Raw genomic sequence first — 21,761 nt, 5'->3', positions numbered from 1 at the left:
ACTCAACCTCCAGTGTTTTGGTACTTCACCCATTAAAGCTGATGATACAAATATCTCAACAAGGGGCCCAGCAAACTCTTCCCTAGCTTCCCAGAGTTCTGGGATGTATAACAACATCTCTGAACATGTAATTGTCTGGGTAATGCAAGATTACATTGTTATGATTTTTAATCACTTATGATTTTGAGGTCATAATTTATAATTTTACTTCGTATCACACTATGGACTTGTTAAAAAAAAAGTTTTTAACCAACTAAAGTAATTGGGTGCCAACTTTAGTATATCACCAGATTTAATCCCATTGAAGAACTGACCCGAGACAATAAACCCTGGAAACATGTAAACAGCTTTTAGCATCTTCACAGCTGTTAACTCTCAGAAGTTATTTGTGTGATGTCTATGTCTATGAACATGTCTATGTAGACATCAGCTAAGCTGAACATACAACGGTCATCTGGAGACTGAATTTGGCAGAAACCACTCACTGTCAGAGTGAGTAGCTTTCACACACTCTCTGCAATATTCCATCTAGGCTTTCAGCTTGGGTTGGGTAGTCTCTATATTGCTTGCAAGCAGACAAATAACTCTAACATTCATCGCTGACCATAACTAAAATGCAGGTGAATACCACCTCTGGATAGTTGTGGGCAGCTATAACCTTATCTTGTATTTTCTTATTAAATCTTAATTTGGCCAAGGTTAACCACTATTACATGTATACAATTGAGCACAAACTGTAGATTTTTTTTGACATTCTAAAATAAATTTGGAGTGGATTTTAGCAAAATAAAGTGTGTCTCTTACTTGCTTAACTCAAGAAATCCTGTCAGACACCTTTATTACAGCATATAAACAGTGAGTACACACATACAAAATTGGCAAAACATTATTTTCAAGAGTTAAAGCCTGTTAATATAATAAATCAATGCGAATGGGAAAAGAAAGCTAATAGAAACCACAGAGCCATACAGAGACCTTACATGGACTCTTCAGTCTACAATCTTTTCAGAAGGAGCACTCTGGGACCCATACCATTTACACTCAGACATAGTGAGGTTAGGGCTGATCAGGGATAGTGGAGGGAACTGGAGTCAGAGGAGGTAAGGGAAGTCCTTAATGAATCCTTTGCTTCAGTATTCACTAGTCATTTGTGTGGACAGCGTGAAACAGGCCGATATACTCAAACAGGTCGATGTTAAGGAGGAGGATGTGCTAGAAATTTTGATAAACATGGGGATAGATAAGTTCCCTGGGGCAGATGAGATATACCAAAGGTTACTACAGGAAGCAAGGGAAGAGATTGCTGTGCCTTGGGCAATGATCTTTGTGTCCTCACTGTCCACTGGAGTAGTACTAGATGATTGGAGGGTGGCAAATGTTATTCTTTTGTAAAAGAAAGGAAATAGGGATAACCCAGAAAATTAGTAAGTTTTACGTCAGTGGTGGGCAAATTATTGGAGAGGATTCTGACAGACAGGATTTATGATTATTTGGAAAAGCATAGCTTGATAAGAGATGGTCAGGGGCAGGTCATGACTGAATTCTTTGAGGATGTGACAAAACACTGATGAAGGTAGAGCAGTAGTTGTGGTGTATATAAATTTTAGCAAGGTGTTTGATAAGGTTCCCCCATGGTAGGCTCATTCAGAAAGTAAGGAGATAGGGAAATTTGGCTGGAAACAGAACTGGCTGGCCCATAGAAGACAGAGGGTGGTAGTAGATGAAAAATATTCAGCCTGGAGTTCGGTGACCAGTGGTGTTCCACAGGGATCTGTTTTGGGACCTCTGCTCTGTGATAGTGGAAGGGTGGGTTAGTATGTTTGCCAATGACACAAAGGTTGGTGGAGTAGTGGATAGTGTGGAGGGCTATTGTAAGTTGCACTGGGTCATTGACAGGATGCAGAGCTGAGCTGAAGTGGCAGATGGAGTTCAAACTAGAAAAGTGTGAAGTGATTCATTTTAGAAAGTCAAATTTGAATGCAGATTATAGGGTTAAAGACAGGATTCTTGACAGTGTGGAGGAACACAGGGATCTTGGGGACCATGTCCATAGATCCCTCAAAGTTGCCACCCAAGTTGATAGGGTTGTTGAGAAGGCATATGACATGTTGGCTTTCATTAGTAGGGGGATAGAGTTTTAAGAGCTATAAGATTATGCTGCAGCTCTATAAAGCACTAATTGGACTACATGTGGAATATTGTGTTCAGTTCTAGTCATCTCATTATAGGAAGGATGTGGAAACTTTAGAAAGGGTGCAGAGGAGATTTATCAGGATGCTGCCTGCACTGGGGGGCATGTCTTATAAAGGAAGGTTGAGGGAGCTAGGGCTTTTCTCGTTTCAGTAAAGGAGGATGAGAGGTGACTTGACAGAGGTGTACAAGAATGATGAGAGGCATAAATAGAGTGGATAGCCAGAGACTGTTACCAAGGGTAGAAATGGTTCTCACGAGGGGGCATAATTTTAAAAGGTCATTGGAGGAAGGTTCAGGGGAGATGTCAGAGGTAGGTTGTTTTTATACAGAGAGCAGTGGGCGCGTGGTAGAGTTTGATACATTAGGGACATTTAAGCGACTCTTAGATAGGCACATGGATAATAGTAAAATGAAGGATATGTAGGTAAGTTTGATCTTAGAGTAGGATAAAAAGTTGACAAAATCGAGAGCCAAAGAGCCTGTACTGTGCTGTACTGTTCTATGTTCTATATTTCTCACCATCTGCAACAGTTTGTTGAAAAACAGCTTTGGCAGTTTAAAACCTCAGGTCATTTTTGGACATTACATCGGAGTTGACACTTGCAAGAGCAGTTCTGAGCTAACCACGCAGTACTGCCAACCTGCAGTCCTGCATCTTTCTGCAACGAGCAGGAGTCACAACTTTACATTGTGCATCTGCTTATCTGAACTCTCATCTGTGACTCAATTGACAGCGCTCTCACCCTAAGAGCCAGAGGATTGCGAGTTCAAGTCCCACAGTAGACACTTCAGCCTGCAATCTCCAGTGCAGTATGAATAGAAGTGTAATACTATCAAAATTCTTTTTGGTAAGATGTAACACTGAGGGTCCACCCATCCTGTCAGATGAAAGATCCCGTAGAAGTATACAGCATTTCCTTCACCAGTCAGCATCATAACCCAGATGTCATTACATTGTTGTTTGTTGAGCCTTGCTGCCACCCATTTCCTACACTGAAACAAATTACTTAATTGGCCACAGAGCACCCTGGGACATCCTGAAACAAAAATGCTGAGCTTTGTAAGAATATTCCCTAGCAGCTGGGAGAGCTCGAGTAGAGCTGTCATACTAATGCTTAACATTGTTTCACACCATCTAAGTAAGTAGTAGATGGGCTAAGTGGCCCACAGCACCCTGCTGGGTGAGCAGCAGCTGCCTGTTGGTTGCATAAAGGTCCATAAATCAATTAGCTATACAAAAGAGCAAAGTCCTGTATCTGAGGAAGGATTGCCACAGAAATTTGAAAAGATAATACAGTATACAGGATCTGTGAGGGAACTTAGAATGACTAGATTGCAGCTTGACTGAGAAACTCAAAGAAATGGGAAGAGCTTAGTGGAGAAACAATTGAAACCCTTATTTATTATTTTGTTACATGTGCCACAAGGAGAAAATGTTGCAATTGATTTTGAACAAAGTGCACCGGAACAGTTACAAAATACACCTTTAGGCAATGCAGTAAACACAACCAGTCCTGAACTCAGGATATCCTGAAAACAGTCAAATACTTTCCAGTAAGTGCAGCCAGTGTTATTTCTGTCAGTCAGTTATGGAGACAGACCCCAGACAGTCAGGGACACATGAACGACCCTGGTCACTGCTACAGCCTCCTATCTGAGTTGTCTCCTGAGTCAGAAGGTGATCCACTGCAGACACTTGAGCCAAGAATACAGGCTGGTGACCCAATGTTGTACTGTTAATGGTTTTGGATAGGACATTAAATAGGAGGTTCCGTGCGCACTTTCAGATCATACTGCATCAACCTGAACAACAGAGGAGCTCTGTCTGTTGTCCTGATCAATATTTATCCCATAACTAACATCATATTTAAAAAAAAATTTAGAGAGTGGGAGCTTGTTGAGTGCAAATCAGCTGCTATTTCCTACGTTACAATGCCATGTCACAATAAATGAAATACTTTTGAAGTAAGTGTTTGAGGTTGTTCAGAAGTTGTGAAAGATACTGTATATGCAAATTAGTTCAGTTAGAACCTCACAACCAGGGGCATGGAAAGTAACACAATTAGTCCAAATACTCAGACAAATTTGACCCATTACTTAATAATGCACACTGGAAACTTGATTCACTCATATTCAGAGTCAATACGCGTGGTGCTGTAAAAGCACGGCAGGTCAGGCAGCATCCGAGGAGCAGGAGTATTGTCATTTTGGTGTAATTTACATTTCAGTGGTAACTGATCAGTCAGAGGACTATTCAAAAGAATTGTTATTTGACTACAGGGACAAATACATCAGATCAGCTAGCTCCAGACCCACACAGGCGTCTGGGTGGCACAGTGGTTAGCACTGCTGCCTCTCAGCGCCAGAAACCCAGGTTCAATTCCCGCCTCAGCCAACTGTCTGTGTGGAGTTTGCACATTCTCCGTGTCTGCGTGGGTTTCCTCCGGGTGCTCCGGTTTCCTCCCACAGTTAGGTGAATTGGCCACACTAAGTAATCTAATCTAAAACAGCCTGCATTCCATGTCATACTGCTCAGTTCGCGTGGCTGTTGATTCAAGTTGCAAACATACAGCAAAAATAAAGCATTTCCTGACATATGCATGCAATTAAGATAGGTCAACAGTTCTCTGCTAGTGAAACAAAAAGTATTACAAAATTTGTTTTGTGCCCAGTATCAACATTTACAAACAGGAGTCATGCCAAACATGTTGATTGTGCAAGATGTGCCATGTTTGACAGATGTTTCTTGCAGTGTCAGTGACAAACCAGTCATCCCTGTCTGACACAGCTCACAGCACTCCCAGCCAGGTTCTGAAAGGATTAGCTCGAGTTAGTAAAACCCTTTGACACGTCCATCCCCCAGAGTGGTCTCAGGGCTTTCCACTTCTTCCTGGAAAGAAGGCCTGAATCATTCCCAAACACCTCAACACTCCAGCTGGCTGAGCTCATCCTCACTTTTCATTTAACTCCAATCACTTTCTTCTGGTTAAAGGCATGGCCATGGGTACCTGCATGGGCTTTAGTTATGCCTGACTCTTTGTGGAATATGTGGAAGATTCCTTGTTCCAGTGCTATCAGCCCCCACCCTCAACTCTTTCTCCACTAAAACCGATGATATCATCATTGCTTCTCCCACTTTTTCAGAATTAGAAAATAAAAGTATGAATTTTGCTTCCAATTTTCACCTCACTCTGACCTGGTCCATCTCTGACTCCTTCCTTCCTCCCTCCTTGACATCTGTTTCCATTTCTGGGGATAGGCTAGCCATGAAAATCCACTATAAACTCTGACTCCCAAACTTACCTTGACTATACATCCTCACACCTTACTTCCTCTAAAGACTCCATTCCATTCTACTAGTTTCACTATCTGTGTCATTTCAGTTCTGATGACGCCAAAGTCCACAGGGGAAATTGCCAAAATAGCCACCTTTTCCCACAACTGAGGACTCCACCCCTCCGCTTCACATACCACCACCCCCTTCCCACCCCCAAACCAACACCACTACCACGACCACGGTTCCCCTCAGCCATGTCTGGCCCCTCTCCTGCACTTCTGCTCTCACCCACCATCTTTCCACACGATTATAGTCTGGTCCTCACTTCCCATCCAAACTGCATCCATATCCAAAGGATCGTTAGATGCCATTTCCGCCACCTCTAACAGGGGAGGGCAATATGTTGGTTGTAGTATCCTGTTAGCCTTCTGCAGGGACCATTCTCTCCAGGACATCCTCGCCCACTCTTGCTCCACTCCCAACACTTTCCCATGCAAACTCAGAAAATGCCCATTTTCTCACTATCCAAAGCTCCAGATATATGTCCCAGGTGAAGCTGCAATTTACCTGCACTGTATTCAATCTTGTCTGCTGTCACTGTTACGCAGAGACTGGGTGACCACTTTGCAGAACACCTACATTCGGTCCACAAAAATGACCCTGAGCTTCCAGTTGCCTGACACTTCAAAACACCAGTGTTTGCTGGCTAACATCTCTGCCCAAGGCTTGCTGCAGTGATCCAGTGAAGCTCAGTGCAAACTGAAAGAGCAGCATCTCATTTTCTGATTGGGAACCCTGCAGCCTTCAGGATTCAATATCAAGTTCAATAATTTTAAAGTCTGAGCATCTTTCCCCAACCTCCACACGCATCCCCCTTATCATCACATGGGTTGTTACCACTAACAATCCACAATCACTAATCACCCAGAGAGTGGTGACTTTGTGGAATGCTCTTCCCCAGAGGGCAGTGGAGGCCCAGTCTCTGGATTCATTTAAGAAAGAGTTGGATAGAGCTCTCAAGGATTGTAGAATCAAGGGTTATGGAGATAAGGCAGGAACAGGTTATTGATTAAGGATGATCAGCCATGATCATATTGAATGGTGGTGCAGGCATGAAGGGCAGAATGGCCTACTCCTGCACCTATTGTCTATTGTGCCTATTAAGAGCTATTCACTCTCCCAGGCTGACTATTACCCATTCGGTTGCCCACCTGTTGTTTTCTCTCCAGGCTTCATCTCCAATTATTTACTCCTCCCAACTTCAGCAAATACTATATTTGCTGAAATACCTTTTCCTAGCTTCAATTAGGTCTGAAGGTCACTGGTCCAGAAACATTAACTCTACTTCCTCTCCACACACTGCCAGAGCTGCTGAGTTTCACCAACAATATCTGCTTTCATTTCAGATTTTCATCATCTGCAGTACATTTGTACATTTTTAGTTTTGTGTACACATCTACAGTTCCACTTTGCCCTAAAGCCAGTGCTGGAAACAAATTATAGCATTTGAATTACTCCCAAATGAACAACCTCCTCAAACAATAGATCAGAGGGGATACTAAAGGCAGTATCAGCCAGACCTGAATCAACGAAGTTTGAGGAAGTGTCTCATCAGACATGAAAGACAAACTTTGTTTCTCTTTCCACCGCCAGAGTTGCTGAATTCCTCCAGCTCTTTCTGTCTGTATTACTTTTAAGGGCTGTACATCTGTGACTATGACAGGTTTTACACTTGCTGTAAAACACCAGAGATAAATTGCCCTGACTTCAACTGTAAATCTAACCCAAACTACATGACACACAGATAGGTCTCCCACCTGGCAAAACCTGGTTCACAAGCACAGATGTTTGTGTGTGTGTTGGGGGGGGGGTGATGGTGGTGGTGATGTGTGATATGTTTCAGAGATGGGATGATGAAAACGTTACAGATAGCAAGCAGGGGAAGAAAAGGAGCAGCTTATGGCAGTAGGATGGGAGGGGGGTGAGGAAGAGAGGTAGACGGGGTACTTAAAATCTCAGAATATGCTCCATAGTAGGGCATCTTTCAGTCATTATGATGCCTGTGTTGGCTCTCAGGAAAACCAGTTTAGCACATCTCAATTCCCATTCCTTTATCCCTCAAACAATGCATTTCTAATTCCTTTGGAAATTAACATTTGAATCTGACCCTCCCGTACATTGCATATCCTAACCCAGTGTAAAAAACCTTTTCCTCAGTGCACTCAGTCCTTATTATTAACCTCTATGTTCTTCTGCTCTCTCATCTGCTAATGTGAACAGGTTCTCTCAGTCTATACCCCTCAAGTTTGGACGTTTTATGAAATATTCTCTTTAGAGAAGATAAAAGTGAGCAAACATCCCAGTTTCTCCAAAACAAAATCAGAAATAGAAACTGCTGAGCAGGTCTGGCATTATGTAGAGGGCAGAGTTTTGAGTCCAGTAAGAATCTGCAGAACCTTTTCAATTCATGCACCTAACTTGGAGGCACAGTCATACAGCATGGAAACAGACCACTCAGATCCTTCTAACTCAAAGCTCTGCAAACACTCACTAGATAATATACTTTCTTTTTATTCTCTCTGCTAAGAATGGTCAATTTCCCACTGGATACTAAACTTGCCAGATCTTCACCCACTCACTTAACATATCGATAATACCCCTCTGTAGCTCCCTTACAACTTACTTTTCAATCTGTAGGCCAAGAGTAGCTTTTCTTTTGTCATTTCCACCATATATAACTGATACAGTAAAAACAAGACAGCAAATGTAGCAGTGCTTTCTGTTCCTTCATCTAAATCATTCTTAGAAATTGTAAAAAGTGGAGGCCCCAACAACGCCCATACACCTCTCGCTAGTTCCATGTTGCCAACCATAAAATGACCCATTTATCCTCACTGAACCTTATCAAATGCCTTCTGAAAATTCAAGTACACTACATCCATCAGTTTCCCCTTAACTATCATTAATGTTACTTCCTCAGAAGTCCAATAAAATGGTTAGACAGGATTTCTCTTTCACAAAACCATGTTGACTCTGCCTGAATTTCCAAAATGCCTGCTACAATGTCTTTAATAATCATTGTTATAACAGTTATTAAGCTAAATAGCCTGCTCCTTGGTCCTTTTTTTAAAAAAAATTAAAAAGTTACTTTCACTACTTTCCAATCCAATGAAAACTTTGAGTTTTGGAAAATTAAAACAAATGGATGAACAGTTACTTCTTTGAAATACATTTAGATGAAGCCCTTCAGGGTCCAGGAATTGCCAGCCCACAGTTCCAACAATTTACTCAGTAATACTTCCTAGGAGATTGTAATTTTCCTGAGTTGGTCCCTGCCTTCCACTTTTTGACAATGCTATTTCTGAGATACCCCTTCTTTCTTCAATGGTGATGACACACTTTATCTTATTCTTTTTACTCTCTTATTCACCCAGGAATCTATTCCTACACTCATTTTACAATCAAACCTTTCTTCCACTGCATCTTGTAGATAGCACACTACTACTACTACTGAGCATTGGAGATGGAGGGAGTGGCTTTTTGTGAATATAGTGCCAACCAATGGGCCAACTTGCCCTGATAGTGTCAATCTTGAGTATTGTTAGAGCTGCATTCATCCAGACAAATGGGAAACATTCCATCACGCTCCTGACTGAACCCTGTAAATGGTGGACAGGCTTTCGAGAGTCAGGTGAGTTACTCACTGCAGGATTCTTAGTCTCTGACCTTGCTCTCGTGGCAAATCCAGTTGAGTTTCTGGTCAATGGGTCAGAAACTTCTGGTCAATTTTGAAATTGTGCAATGCACCCCCTTGTACCAAGGAAACAACACTGTATAACCATATTCATCATTACCATTTCCTATTAGCCAACTAATTTACCCCTCGTATTCCAGCATTTATTATGTACGGTGCTTTACTGAATCCCCTTTGGACGTCCATATCGACATTAACAGCTTAAACACAGCTTGCCTTTACAAAAATCCCCGCAGATTTTCCCGAATAAAGGCACATTGATCCGACTAGTTGGGGCCCTGTGCTCACCAATTCCCCGAGACTTGCTCGCCCTACTGCCTGGTGCTCCCTGCTTTCCTCACCACCCCCGCCCCCGTCTCTCCCACCAACCCCCTCCCCATGAGAACATTCACTCCCCAACACCCAGAACTCATTTCTCCCCGTTCCGTTCCCCCCGCCCATATTGTACAAAGACACCCCACCACTCTCACTCACCTCTCTACAGCTGTCCCTCTCCTTTCCCTCCGGTCTTGATCGAACCCACCCTCTCACTGCGCATGCCCCACGCCTCATGACGTTATCGACACCCGATGGCCGCACTGCGCATGCCTGGGCACGGCCGGCGACACACACACGCGCGTGCGCCCTGACGCCGGTGACCTCTCCCAGGATCCCCCACGCGGCCACAACAAGATGGCGGCTTTCCGTTGAGCGTGTGGCCCCGGGCTCGGGCCCGAGGGGTTGATTTATCGTGAGTAAACACTCCTCTCCCCTTCACCACACAAAGCCACGTTCACCCGCTTCCCTCGACCCTCTCACCACAGTCACAACATCCTTTCCCCCACTTAGCATTCCCGCACCATCTCCAAGTTTCCTTTAACCTCGCCCCCATCCCCCTTCCTTTGGTACTCTTGTTGCAATTCGTTAGATGAGATAGCCGTGTTCGAGGTGGAAGTTCTAAAGGAGGTGTATGTGGTCAATGCGTGAAAACTTGTAAACAAGTTGGTTTTTAACTTTGGCACACATTGATTGCAAATGGACAGTTGAATAGGGTGAGTTTCCAGGATAGGTATGAGGAGAAGGATGTATGTTGAAAGTGTGTACAGAAAACAGCCTCCAAGGATGTTTAACCCGAAAGACTAATGATAGGTAGACTTTTTTTTGTTTTATTTCATTTATTATTGTCAAATGTACAGTGAAAAGTTTCGTTCTGGTGCAGTATTGGCAGATCACATACAAAGTGCATTAAGTAATAGAAAACAGTGAAGAATACAATGTTACAGTTGTGGAGGAGGTGCACAAAGAGTGAGATCAGTATTTACATTTAAAATTTGAGAGCTCCATTCAGAAGTCTATTAATAATGGAGAAGAAGCTGCGGTTGAATCAGGTGATGTGTATGCATGTAAAAGGATGCCCGGAAAATGGGACGCCTCCATAAATGAGATAACTAGAGTCCAGTAACAGTATGTTCCTGTTAGGTTGAGAGGCAAGGGTCATAGGTGTAGGGAATGCTGGATGACTGGAAACATTGAGGTTTTGGTCAAGGAAAAGAAGGAAGCATATGTCAGTTACAGGGAGCAGAGATTGAGCAAATCCTTGCAAGAATACAAAGGCAGAAGGAGTGTCCTTAAGGGAATCAAGAGGGCAAAAAGGGGACATGAGACAACTTTGACAAATAGGGGTAAGGAGAATCCAAAGGGATTTTATACATACATTAAGGACAAAGGAGTAAGTAGGGAGAGAATAGGGCCCCTCAAAGATCAGCAAGACTGCCTCAGTGTGGAAGTGCAGGAGATGGGGGAGTTACTTTGTATTTTGTATCGGTGTTTACTGTGAAGAAGGATATGGAAAATAGATAGTGATATCTTGAAAAAATGTCCATAAAAGTTGATTAATCCCCAGGATCTGATCAGATGTACTGGAGAACTGTGGGAAGCTAGGGAAGTGAATGCTGGGCCTCTTGCTGAGATATTTGATTCATCGATAACCACAGATGAGATGCTGGAAGACTGGAAGTTGGCTAATGTGGTGCCACTATTTAAGTAAGGTGGTAAGGAAAGCCCGTGAGCTGTAGAGGTGAGCCTGACATTGGTGGTGGGCAAATATATTGGAAGGAATCCTGAGGGACAGGATTTATATGTACTTGGAAAAGCAGGGACTTGAAAGGGTCCAGAAAAGAGTTACAAGGATGTTGCCAGGGTTAGAGGATTTGAGCTATGGGGAGAGGTTGAATAGGCCAGGGCTGTTTTCCCTGGAGTGTCAGAGGCTGAGGGGTGACCTTATAGAGGTTTATAAAATCGTGAGGGGCATGAATAGGATAAATAGACACAGTCTCTTCCCTGGGGTGGGGGAGTCCAGAACTAGAGGGCATAGATTAGGGTGAAAGGGGAAAGATATAAATGAGACCTCAGGGGCAAAGTTTTCACACAGAGGGTGGTATGTGTGTGGAATGAGCTGCCAGAAGAAGTGGTGGAGGCTAGTACAATTGCAACATTTAAAAGACATTTGGATGGGTATACGAGCAGGAAGGGTTTGGAGGGATATGGGCCGGGTGCTAACAGGTAGGACTAGATTGGGTTAGGATAACTGATCGGCATGGATGCGTTGGACCGAAGGGTCTGTTTTCATGCTGTACATCTCTATGACTGAGAAGGGATAATCAACATAGTTTGTGTGTGGGAAATTGTCTCACTAACTTGAGTTTTTTTGAACAAGTAACAAAGGTGATTGATGAGGGCAGAGTGGTGAATGAGATCTATATGGACTTCAGCAAGGCATTCGACAAGGTAGACTGGTTCCTGATGAAGAGCTTTTGCCCAAAACATCGACTGTCCTGCTCCTCAGATGCTGCCTGACCTGCTGTGCTTTTCCAGCACCACACTGTTGACTCTAATCTCCAGCATCTGCAGTCCTCATTTTTGCCTGGTTAGTAAGATGAGATCACATGGAATGCAGGGAGATCTAGCCACTCTAATACAGAACTGGTTCAAAGGTAGAAGACAGAGTGTACTGGTGGAGGGTTGCTCTTCAGACTACAGGCCTGTGACCAGTGGTGCGCCACAAGGATCCATGATGTGTCTACTGCTTTTCATCATTTATATAAATGATTTGGGTGTGAACATAGGAGGTATGGTTGGTAAATTTGCAGATAACACCAAAATTGGAGGTTTAGTGAACAGCAAAGAAGGCTACGTCAGAGTACAATGGGAGATTAATGGGATCTTGATCAGCTGGGTGAGTGGACCAAGCAGTGGCAGATGGAATGTAACTTAGAGAAATATGAGTTGTTGCATTTTGGAAAGGCAAATCAGGGCAGGACTTGTGTGCTTAATGGTTCAACAACACTCTGGGGAGTGTTGTTGAACAAAGAAACCTTAGAGTGCAGGCTCGTAGTTCCTTGAAAGTGGAGTCACTGGTAGATAGGGTAGTGAAGAAGGTGTTTGGTATGCTTTCCTTTATTGGTCAGTGCATTGAGTAGAGGAGTTGAGAGATCATTTTGCAGCGGAATAAGACCATTGGAATACTGCATTCAATTCTGGTCTTTTAGCTACAGGAAGGATGTTGTGAAACTTGAAAGGAATCAGAAAAAAATTAAAAGAATGTTGCAGGATTGGAGCGTTTGAGCCACATGGAGAAGCTGAATAGACTGGGGACATTTTCCCTGGAGTGTCAGAGACTGAGGGGTGACCTTTTTGAGATTTATAACATCATAAGGGGCATAGATAGAGTAAATAGTTAAGAGAGGGGGGGGGGGGGGGGGGGTTCAAAACCAAAGGGCATAGGTTTAGGATGAGAGGGGACAAGAGACAATGTTTTTATGCAAAGGATGGTGGGTGCATGGGATGTGCTGCCAGAGGAAGTGATGGAGGCTGATACAATTACAACATTTAAAAGGCATCTGGAAACGTATATAAATATGAAAGGTTTACATGGATATGGGCCAAATGCTGGTAAATGGGGCTAGTTTAATTTAGGATATCTAGTCAGCAAGGTCAAGTTGGACCAAAAGGTCTGTTTCCATGCTTTATATCTCTATAACTCATATATGTTTAAGCTTTTATATCTTCTGCCCAACAGCAGAGATTGCAAGAGATTATCACCGAGGTGGGAGGGGTCTTTGATTATGTTGGCTGCCTTCCGAATGCAGCAAAAAATATAGGTGGAAGCAGTGGATGGAAGTTTGGCTTTTGTGATAGATTTGTGAACACAGCCCATTCTTAACGGTTTCTTAATGGTTGTGGGCAGAGCAGATGCCACACCAAGCAGTGATGCATCTGGATAGACTGCTTTTTGTGTTGAGGTAAAAACAATGACTGCAGATGCTGGAAACCAGATTCTGGATTAGTGATGCTGGAAGAGCACAGCAGTTCAGGCAGCATCCAAATAGCTTCGAAATCGACGTTTCAGGCAAAAGCCCTTCATCAGGAATAAAGGCAGTGAGCCTGAAGCGTGGAGGAGGGTGGGGTGGGGAGAAAGTAGCATAGAGTACAATGGGTGAGTGGGGGAGGGGATGAAGGTGATAGGTCAAGGAGGAGAGGGTGGAGTGGATAGGTGGAAAAGAAGATAGGCAGGTAGGACAAGTCCGGGCAAGTCAAGGGGACAGTTACTGAGCTGGAAGTTTAGAACTAGGGTGAGGTGGGGGAAGGGGAAATGAGGAAACTGTTGAAGTCTACATTGATGCCCTGGGGTTGAAGTGTTCCGAGGCGGAAGATGAGGCGTTCTTCCTCCAGGCGTCTGGTGGTGAGGGAGCGGCGGTGAAGGAGGCCCACCAAACAACCCACCCTCCAATCCTGGCACTTTCCCCTGCCACCGCAGGAACTGTAAGACCTGCGCCCACACCTCCTCCCTCACCTCTATCCAAGGCCCTAAAGGAGCCTTCCACATCCATCAAAGTTTTACTTGCACATCCACTAATATCATTTATTGTATCCGTTGCTCCCGATGCGGTCTCCTCTACATTGGGGAGACTGGGCGCCTCCTAGCAGAGCGCTTTAGGGAACATCTCCGGGACACCCGCACCAATCAACCAAACCGCCCCGTGGTCCAACATTTCAACTCCCCCTCCCACTCTGCCGAGGACATGGAGATCTTGGGCCTCCTTCACCGCTGCTCCCTCACCACCAGACGCCTGGAGGAAGAACGCCTCATCTTCTGCCTTGGAACACTTCAACCCCAGGGCATCAATGTAGACTTCAACAGTTTCCTCATTTCCCCTTCCCCCACCTCACCCTAGTTCTAAACTTCGAGCTTAGTAACTGTCCCCTTGACTTGCCCGGACTTGTCCTACCTGCCTATCTTCTTTTCCACCTATCCACTCCACACTCTCCTCCTTGACCTATCACCTTCATCCCCTCCCCCACTCACCTATTGTACTCTATGCTGCTTTCTCCCCACCCCCACCTTCCTCTAGCTTATCTCTCCACGCTTCACGCTCACTGCCTTTATTCCTGATGAAGGGCTTTTGCACGAAACATCGATTTCGAAGCTATTTGGATGCTGCCTGAACTGCTGTGCTCTTCCAGCACCACTAATCCAGAATCTGGTTTCTGTGTTGGATCTCTTGACCTAAGTGATAAAGTAGTGCACAGGCCTCTTTTCTCTTGTTGAGAGTGGGGGTATTGGGGAAATGTATTTAAGGTTGGCAGGATAGAAAAGAAACCATGCTTTTCATTCCAGGTTAATTCTGTAAACCCACAAACCTGTTTATTTGAAGTTAAATATACAAACAATCCTCAATTATGATTTCAAGATAAAAAATCTGAATTTTCTGAACCACATAGAACATTACAGCACTGACCTGTGGAACCAATCTGAAGCCTATCTAACCTACACTATTCCATTTTCATAAGATATTTATCCAATGACCATTTAAATGCCCTTAATGTTGCAAGTCCATTACTGTTGCAGGCAGGGCATTCCATGCCCCTACTACTTTCTGAGTAAAGAAACTACCTCTGACATCTGCCCTATATCTATCACCCTGCAATTTAAAGCTGTGTCCCCTTGTGCTAACAATCGCCATCCGAGGAAAAAGAATCTCACTATCCACCCTATCTAACCTTCTGATCATCTTCTATGTCTTAAGTCACCTCTCAACCTTCTCTTTAATGAAAACAGGCTCAAGTCCCTCAGTCTTTCCTCATAACACCTTCCCTCCATACCAGGCAACATCCCAGTAAATCTCCTCTCAACCCTTTCCAGAGCTTCCACATTCTTCCTCTAATACGGTGATCAGAACTGTATGCAATACTCCAAGTGCGGCCGCACCAGAGCTGCAACATGACCTCATGGCTCCAAAACTCAATCCCTCTCCCAATAAAAGCTAACACGCTGTATGCCTTCTTAACAACCCTATCAATCCGGGTGGCAACTTTCAGGGATCGATGTACATGGACACAAGATCTCTCTGCTCATCTGCACTACCGAGAATCTTACCATTATAGTTCTGTTGCCTCTTCCAAAGTGAATCACCTCATACTTTTCTGCATTAAACTCCATTTGCTACCTTTCAGTCCAGCTTTGCAGCTTATCTATGTTCCTCTGTAATCTGCAACATTCTTCAGCAGTATCCACAACTCCACCAACCTTAGTGTCATCCGCAAATTTACTAACCTATCCTTCTAGCCCTCATTCAGATTGCTTATAAAAGTGACAAACAGCAGTGGCCCCAAAACAGATGTTTGTGGTACGCCACTAGTAACTGAACTCCAGGATGAACATTTCCCATTAACCACCACCTTCTGACTTCTTTCAGCTAGCCAATGTCTGATCCAAACCACGAAATCACCCTCCATCCTATGCCTCTGTATTTTGTGCAATAGCCTACCATGGGGAATCTTATCAAACACCTTACTGAAATCCATGTACACCATATCAACCGCTTTACCCTCATCCACCTGTTTGGTCACCATCTCAAAGAACTCAATAATTTGTAATGTTCAATAAGAAACATCTAAAGCACAAAATGCTCAGGCACTTGGTGACCAGTTCCAACTTTTGAGAGAGCTAAACCCAAGTCAACTTGTCACCTTACTGATTCAAATATGCAATCTGGTGATTGGTAGAGAGATAAGGAGGGTCCTTGGAGACAATTTTGAATAGATCAGCCAATCAATCATAGGATCACAGAAATAGGCCTAAGAGTTGGCTGTTTCAAACCATCAAGGCTGCTCCAGCATTCAGAAAGTGCTTGGCTTGAATTTTTTTTTATTCGTTCAATGGTTATGGGCTTTGGCTAGTCCAGCATTTCTTGTGAAATGCCTTGAGAAGTTGATGGTAAAGTGCCTTGAACCTCTGCAGTCCTTGGTGATGTAGATACACTCTCAATACTATTAGGGAGGCAGTTCTGGGATTTTAACCTAGTGACCATGAAGGGAGAGATTTAATTCTAGATCAAGGATCATGTGTGTTTTAGAGGTGCGTTGCAGATAGTGATGTTCACCTGCATCTGCTGCACTTGGCCTTTTGGGGGTAGAGGGCATGGATTTGGAAGGTGCTGACGAAGGAGTCTTGGTGATTCCTGCAGTGCATCTTGCAGATGATGCACACTGCTGCCAGTGAGTGTCAGTGCGAGAGGGAGTGAATGTTGAAGTGATGGATGAGGTGCCACTAGGTGGGCTGCTTTGTCCTGAATGGTTCTTGAGTGTTGTTGAAGCTGAACTCATTCAAGCAAGTTGAGAGCATTCTATCACACTGACTTATAGATGATGGACAGGCTTTGGCAAATTGGAAATTGAGCTTCTTACTGCAGAATTCCTCATCTCTGGCCTGCTTTTGTAACGACAGTATTTATAGATATTTTCTAATCAATCTGTTCATTGGTGTTACATACCTCTGCAGCAGGTGAGACTTGAACACTGGCATCCTGGCTCAGGTAGGGACGTAAAAGCACAAGCCACAATGTTGATATGGTTAGTCCAGTTCAGTTTCAGTCAATGGTGAGCTTTCCAGAATGTTAGTTCGGGGATTTCATTGATTGTAATACCATTGAATATATAGGGGCAATGGTTAGATTCACACTTCATTGTGTGAGGATACACAGTTGTGCTGAAGATTGTGCAAACACAGTTGAGCATCCCAAACTCTGTCTTTATGATGGAGTGAAGGTCATTAATGAAGCAGCTGAAGATGGTGAGGCCGTGGATATTAGCCTGAAGAGCTCCTATACTGATGACCTGGAGCTGAGATATCTGGCCTCAAGCAAGCGTAAGAATCTTCCTTTGCCCTTGAAGTATGATCCAACCAGCAGAGAGTTTTTCTGTCAGTTTCTGTTGATTCCAGTTTTGTTAGGGTTGCTTGATATTATACATGACTAAATGTTGCCTTGATGTCAAGGGCAGTCATTGTCACCTGACCTTTGGATTCTATTGTTTTGTTAAGCCTTTTTTGATCAAGATTGTAAAGAAGTCAGAAAGTGAGTGGGCCTGTTAGGCCCAACTTGAGTTCAATAAATGCCACTTGATGGCACTATTGAGACTTTCCATCACTGGTTGCATCACATCTGCTACCTTTTGTAGATTCTACCATTATATCGTACTGTACTGGAACAGCTTAACTTGGGTTTTGGCTTGTTCTAGAGCACAAGCCTTCAACCTGGGCCTGTAACCTTTGCAGTATCCAGTGTCTACAAGTGTTTCTTTATATTATGTCAAGTTAAATCAAATTGGTGAAGATTGGCATCTGTGATGCTGGGGATCTCAGGAAGAAGCTGAGATGGATCATCTACTTCGCATTTCCAACTGATGATTGGTACCTTATCTTTTGCACTAGTGGGCTGGGCTCTTCCATCGTTGAGGATGGAAATATTTATGGAACTGTCTCCTCTAGTTGTTTTTGAATATTCCAGTTCCTCTCATTCCTGATGAAAAGCTTATGCCTGAAAAATTGATTCTCCTGCTCCTCAAATGCTGCCTGACCTGCTGTGCTTCTCCAGCACCACACTATCAACTGAGTTCCTCTCAGCTGCATGTAATAGGAATGAAGAGGTTAAATCTGCTCTATTGGCTGCAACATTGCTTAATTCTGTCTGTTGCATGCTGCTTCCACTGTTTGTATACTTGTAGTCCTGTGTTGTAGATTCATCAGGTTAATATCTCATTTTTAGATTTGGCTAGTTTTGCTCCTGGAGTGCCACCCTGCACTCTTTACTGAAGAGTTTATTAATTGGCCCAGACTCAACAGCTCACTGTGGAAGAGAATTCTAAAAACAATGACACTCCGAGAACAAATCTCTTACCACAGCTTAAACAGGACACCCATTTTGAAATCTTCATCAGTTCTGTTTTATTTTCCAAGGGACCCAATATCCTGTCAAGACCCCTGACAATCCTATGTTTCAATGAGATCACCTTTAAACTCCAAGGAGCACAGGCTCACTCTGCTCAACCTTTCTTCATAAGAGAAACCTCCTAATACAAGAATTTACCACTTCAGTTAAGGAGACCAGGATTCTACTCAGTGCTCCTGGTTCAATCTCACTTTACCATGCACTGTTACAGTGAGAGTTCGCCAGTTTTATTTTAACTATTACTCCTACCAGCCAGAGGATGGTGAATTTATGGGACTGACTGTCACAGAAGCTGTGGAGGCCAAGTCATTGAGTATATGTAAAATTGAAATAGATAGGTTCTTGATTATTGGAGGGGATGAAGGATTACAGGGAAAAGGGAGAGTATGTTTGAGAAACATATCAGCCATAATTGAATGGTAGGGTGGACTCAAATGTGCCGATTGGCCTAATTCTGCTCTTGCATCTTGTAGTCTTTTATCCTTTGTAATAAAGGCTATCATTCCATTTGCCTTCCAAGTAATGTACGTTGACTTCTTGTGATTCATGAACTAGAACACTCGATCCCTTTGTTCTGCAGCGTTCTGGAGTAAGACGAGAAGAAAAAGGAAAAAGAGTAGGCTGTTTGGTCCATTGAATGACTCTGCCATTGAAAGGATCCTCACCCTTCTGTGTCTGCCCATTGAAGTAATATTCTTTTCTGTTCTTCCTGTTAAAGTACTCAGTCTCATATTTTCCCCCATTTCACGACTGGCAATTTTTAGCTGACTCATTAATCCTGTTCCTTTGAAGACTCTATCCTCCTCACACTTGCTTTCCTGCCTACCTTTGTATCATTGATAAATTTAACTGCATGGTATTTGTCATTTCATCAAGTTATTATTATGTACTGATTGCTGTCACAATTCACTAATTTTAATTTGACCATTTTTCCTGACTGTCCATTCCTTGTTAGCCAGTCCGCAAAAAATCATTCCCAACACTACATCCTCTTAATTTGCAATTAGCTTTTTTTTTGTGGCAGCTTATTGGATACCTTTTGGAAACCCAAATACGCTACACCTATAGGTTTGCCTTTCTCCACGTGCTTACATTTTCAAAGAAATTTTACAAATTTGTCAAATTTTGGATAGTATGGTGGCTCAGTAGTTAGCATTGCTGCCTCAGCACCAGGGACCTGAGTTCAATTTTAGCCTTGGATGACTGTGTATGTGGAGTTTGCATGTTCTCTCTGAATCTGAGTGGGTTTCTACTGGGTTCTCCAATTTGCTCCCACAGTTCAAAGATGTGCAGGTTATATGAATTGGCCATGCTAAATTACCTCATAGTGTCCGGGGATGTGTAGGCTAGGTGGATTAGCCATGGAAATGTGAGGTTACGGGGATAGGGTGGGATTCGGGTCTGGGTGGGATGCTCTTCGGTGCAGATTCAATGGGCCAAATGGCCTCTTTCCAAACTTCAGGGATTCTATAATTCTATAAACATTATTTTCCTTTCACTAAACCATTTTGTTTCTGCCTGATTTTTCATTTTTCTGCTAGTAATCCCTCAATGGGATTTCTCCAGTGGCAGAATTCTCACTAACTGACCTATATTTTCCTGCTTTCCATCTCCCTCCTTTCTTAAAAAGTGGTGTTACATTTGTGATTTTCTAATGTGGTGGAACCTTACAGAATCTAGAGAATTTTAGATGTTCACACCTTACGTATCCACTATCCCCATAGTCACTTGGTTTAACACCATAGGTCCAGTACACTTGTCAGCCTTTAGTCCCATTTAGTATTTCTTTGGTACTTTTTCTCCAGTCTTGATTGTTTTAAGTTCCTCCCTTCCTCTGATTCCCCCACCTTTCTACAATTCTCGGGATGCTTTTAGTGTCTTCCATTGTGAAGACAGGCAATTTATTTATTTCAAGTCTCTGCCATTTTCAACCTTTCCATTATTAATTCACAGTTTGCTGCAAAGTGACCTGAGCTACTGTTTCCTTTTTCTGTTCTTGTAGAAGTTCTTAGAATTTTTGCTAGTTTTCTCTCCTTAGTCCAATTTCTCCCTTTTTAATTTTTTTTCAGTCATTCTTTGGTTTATAAATAAACTTCCCAATCTTCTGGGCTATCTTCCTTAAGGATACCATCCTTAAATTCATTAGTTACAAACTTCTTGTATAGTCTTTCATGTATTCAGTGGAATATAGTTTTGAGATTTGCGAAATATCACATTAAATGTGACATCACATTAAATATTCTGTTTCGCTGTGGTCTTACCTTTTATTTTTCTATCCCTCTTTAGTAAACTCTGTTTTCAACATTTGAATTTAAAAATGCAATTTTCCAATTCACGTTTCTTACCCTGAAATGAATGTTGAAATTCTGCCATTTTGCTATCTCTTTTATCTCGAAGAACCTTTACTATGAAGTCATTAATTGTATCCCATTGCACACTGCAAGTGTAATACAGCCTGATCCCGTGTTGGTCAGAACTTATTGATAAGAAACTGTTCTGAGCAAACAGACAGGTGCACATGCACACGCACATGCACACACAGGCAGACAGACAGATACACAAGCACAGTTTTTGTGTACGCAGGCTACAACAATACTAAATTTGTTGGGCATTTGAAGAGATCATGCCCCTCTATTTCTACTTTCCGGATCCCCATAACTGCACCTCCTATAGCTAGATCTTCCTGTCCCTCACCACTGACCGAATGTGAAGCCTCCAGCCCAATGGTTCTGAGTGCTTCCTTGCCTGAAGAGACCAAGCAATATTTACCATCTTAATACATTGGTATAGTTAGTCTTTTCATCAACACTCCGCCAAGTTCAAGTTGCAGTCTTACCACAGGTGCCATGATTCACATTGGTGTATTCAGCGCACACATTCTTCAGTTGCAACCTCTCTCTTAACTCCAATGACCTCATGTTTCCTAATTTGACATCCCCTTTAGCCCATGTGAACCTTTTCTGAACTGTGCATTTGTCCCTTTGCAGGGAAACTATAGCCATATATATTAGGTGTTATTTCACCAAAGCTTCCAAAAATGCCCATATCCCTCTGTACTGTTAAAGTAACTATTCCAAATGGCTCAGAGAATCCCTGATGGATTTGACCTGTAGCCTCTCTTAGTTCGTCCTGGAGATCATACTCTGTGGTAGCCAGATAGTTTTGTTTAAATTATTACCTTTATTAACCAATGGCATCAATATTACACTATAACATAGATACGTACGAGCCAGGTTTGAACTAAGGTTCTAAAATCTTTAGTAGAGTAGTA

At 43.0% G+C, this 21,761-nt stretch overlaps 2 protein-coding genes across 2 annotated transcripts in view; one reads left to right on the top strand and one right to left on the bottom strand.

Annotated features, from left to right (window-relative positions):
• The window catches only part of LOC140476588 (synaptosomal-associated protein 23-like), a 28,803-nt gene extending 19,036 nt beyond the window's left edge, over positions 1-9,767 (bottom strand). The window contains exon 1 of the mRNA XM_072569408.1: positions 9,699-9,767. The gene's annotated coding sequence lies outside the window, so the exon portion shown is untranslated. The remainder of the gene's footprint in view (positions 1-9,698) is intronic.
• An 88-nt stretch (positions 9,768-9,855) lies between these two features.
• The window catches only part of znf106a (zinc finger protein 106a), a 90,336-nt gene continuing 78,430 nt past the window's right edge, over positions 9,856-21,761 (top strand). The window contains exon 1 of the mRNA XM_072569396.1: positions 9,856-9,954. The gene's annotated coding sequence lies outside the window, so the exon portion shown is untranslated. The remainder of the gene's footprint in view (positions 9,955-21,761) is intronic.

Source organism: Chiloscyllium punctatum, chromosome 4, assembly GCF_047496795.1.
Source record: "Chiloscyllium punctatum isolate Juve2018m chromosome 4, sChiPun1.3, whole genome shotgun sequence".
In the NCBI taxonomy this organism is placed as follows: Eukaryota; Metazoa; Chordata; class Chondrichthyes; order Orectolobiformes; family Hemiscylliidae; genus Chiloscyllium; species Chiloscyllium punctatum.
The sequence above is the reverse complement of the archived record's forward strand: the minus strand, read 5'-3'. Positions and strand labels throughout refer to the sequence as shown.